This window comes from Schistocerca americana, unplaced genomic scaffold, assembly GCF_021461395.2.
Source record: "Schistocerca americana isolate TAMUIC-IGC-003095 unplaced genomic scaffold, iqSchAmer2.1 HiC_scaffold_778, whole genome shotgun sequence".
NCBI classification, from domain to species: domain Eukaryota; kingdom Metazoa; phylum Arthropoda; class Insecta; order Orthoptera; family Acrididae; genus Schistocerca; species Schistocerca americana.
The window spans coordinates 32,501-35,000 of NW_025726542.1; the positions used below are offsets into that span (position 1 = coordinate 32,501).

The window sequence follows — 2,500 nt, forward strand, 5'->3', positions numbered from 1 at the left end:
CCTCGTCCCGGCCTGCACCGTCGGGGGCTGGTCCAATCCTCTTCAGCGCCAGGAGACGGGACCGGCGGAGTGTTGGCCCCATCCATCGGCATGATGGGATGCCGAGGCCTCCCTGAGCTACAGGAGCATGGAAGTAGCCCAGGGGAGTGTCCGCCGGAAGGCGGAACCATCTCCTGACGGCGGCCCGGATGGTCACGTCTGCCGCTTTCAACGCACCCACTCGGGTGCGGCTGAGGGCCAGCCCATGGTACAGGCCAGGGAGAAGGACGTTGGTGAGAGCGTAGAGGCGCTGTTGCGGCTTAAGCGGAGCTCGGGAGATGACGTCCAGCTGCTCCACCAGGTGGCGTCGTGGGTTGAAAACGCAGCGACCAGCGGTGGAGAATTGCAGTCCCAGATACCGGAAGGTTTCACCCACGCGTAGGGCGGGCATGGTGGCGTTGCCCGCTTTGAAGGTAACGTCGGCGTCGACCTTCACCTTCTTGTCGCGCCCAGACGCGACTAAGGCGAGGGTGAAACACTTCCGGGCGTTGATCTGCAGCCCCAGATGGCCGAGGGCTGCGACGGCTGCGTCGATGAGGGACTGCAATCCCCTCGCGGTCGATGCAAAAAGCAGGACGTCATCTGCGAAGGCCGCAGCGTTAACTCTGCGACCGAGGATCCGAGCTCCGATGTGGGAGGGAAGCTGACTCAAAACAAAGTCCACCGCAAAATTGAAAAGGAGGGGGGAGAGGGGGTCACCCTGACGCACACCCCTTGCCGGCTGCAGGGGCACGCCCACGTCGGCGCCGCCCGCTATCACCGTCGTGCTACCCTCGTAGCACCTTTCGACGTACTCAATAAAGCAATCCGGCAGGCCATGAGCCTTCAGCACGGGGCGGAGGGCAGCATGGTCCACCGAATCGAACGCTTTAGAGACGTCGATCGATGCCACAAAAACAGAGCGACAGGAGCGGACTGCGTCGGTGAGAGCAGTGTCCAAGATGAAGGTGTTTTCCAACATCCCATCCCGGGGGATGAATGCCCGCTGACGTTCGTCCACAGCACATGCATGCATCAGGCGTGACGCGAGAACCTTGTGAAAGGTCCGCGCCAACACCGAGCAGACCGTAATGGGGCGAAAGTCAGCGGGGGATGTTGGTGCAGCCGTTTTGGGGAGAAGTGACGTCCGGGCGCGAAGCAGACGCTCGGGGAGGGCGCGGGCCAGGAGGAAGAGGTTCAGGAGTTTCACCAGGACTTCATGCGGCAGGCGCCGCAGCTCCGCTGGAGTCAGGCCGTCCGGCCCGGCCGCCGATCCCCTGGGCGGCAAGGCAGCAGCGACCTCCTCACGTGTGACCGGCCCCCATAGGCACTCAGGAGCGACAGGCTCCGAGTGCGGGAGAAGGCGGTCACGGATGAAGCCAGCGGTGGAGATCGGCTTCTTCGTGAAGAGGTCCGCCCAGAAGTCCAGCAGACCGGGGATGTCGGGTGGCGGCTGCAGCAGGGTGCCGTCCAGCAAGCCGCGCACGCAACGTGCACGCGACCTACGGAAGGCGTCCTGTGTCCGCGCGAACTCCCAGCGGCGCCGCTTGCGCTTCTGCAGCGGCGGGGCGGCAGGCGGCCGCTTGGATGAGTGACGCGGCCGCTGTGTCCTGGTGATCGACCTCTCCCCCCTGGACCCGACCGACGCAAGGGCATCCGGGAGCATGCCCAGGATGACATCGGGCGGCGTGCCCCGCCCCAGACCAATGACTCGATCCAGGGCAGAGAAACGCTGGGCGGAAGCAGGTAGCCCCGCCAGATGCTCCCAGATGGCGGCGTCAGTCGGCCCCTCCGGCAGCGGCCCGGTGGTGTCGGCCGCGAAGTCCTCGGCTGCGTCGACGGGCGGCGCAGCGGCCTCGCCCGCGTCAGGCAGCGAGCTCGCTGCTCCCCGGCGGGACGCCGGCTCTTCCCCCCGACCGATCTCAAGCGCCTCCATGAATTGGCGGACAAGCTGCTTGTGGGCAGCTTGCCGCCGTCGGCACTTGATTGCCTCAAGCGTTCGGTCGGGGAACATCCTGATAAGTTCTTGATTAACGAAGAAGAACCGGGCGTCCCTCTCAAGGAACAGTTCGGCCTCTGCCTTGGCGAGCGACAGGACTTCTTCCTCCGTCCACCTCGCACGATGCCTCTCCGTCACGATCTCAGCGTTGGCGGCCGCAAGGTGTTGGCGGCGGCGATGGACCCCGAGACCGTTCTTCGTGGTAAAAGTGCGGTGGCACTCACTGCAAGCAAAGGGAGCTACACAAACTATCGCATTTTCGTTACGGCCGGTTGGCCGGATAGGTGCTGGGGTAGCTGGGGTGGCACCTTCAGCGGAAGGGCCACCATCTCTTGTTTCTTGTCGGCTGCCCCCAACTATAAAGGGATAATGCGAGGGGGGGCTGGTAACCCCCCCAAGCCCCTGGTGCGGTCTTCCACTCTGCAAAAATCAGCGGGCCCACGAGAAGGGGAGAAGACCGCAGGAGAGGAGAGGCTAAGAGGG

At 64.6% G+C, this 2,500-nt stretch overlaps 1 pseudogene; it reads right to left on the minus strand.

The window, feature by feature from the left end:
- LOC124590913 overlaps nt 1–2,500 on the minus strand; it is a 7,954-nt pseudogene that overhangs the window by 2,432 nt on the left and 3,022 nt on the right.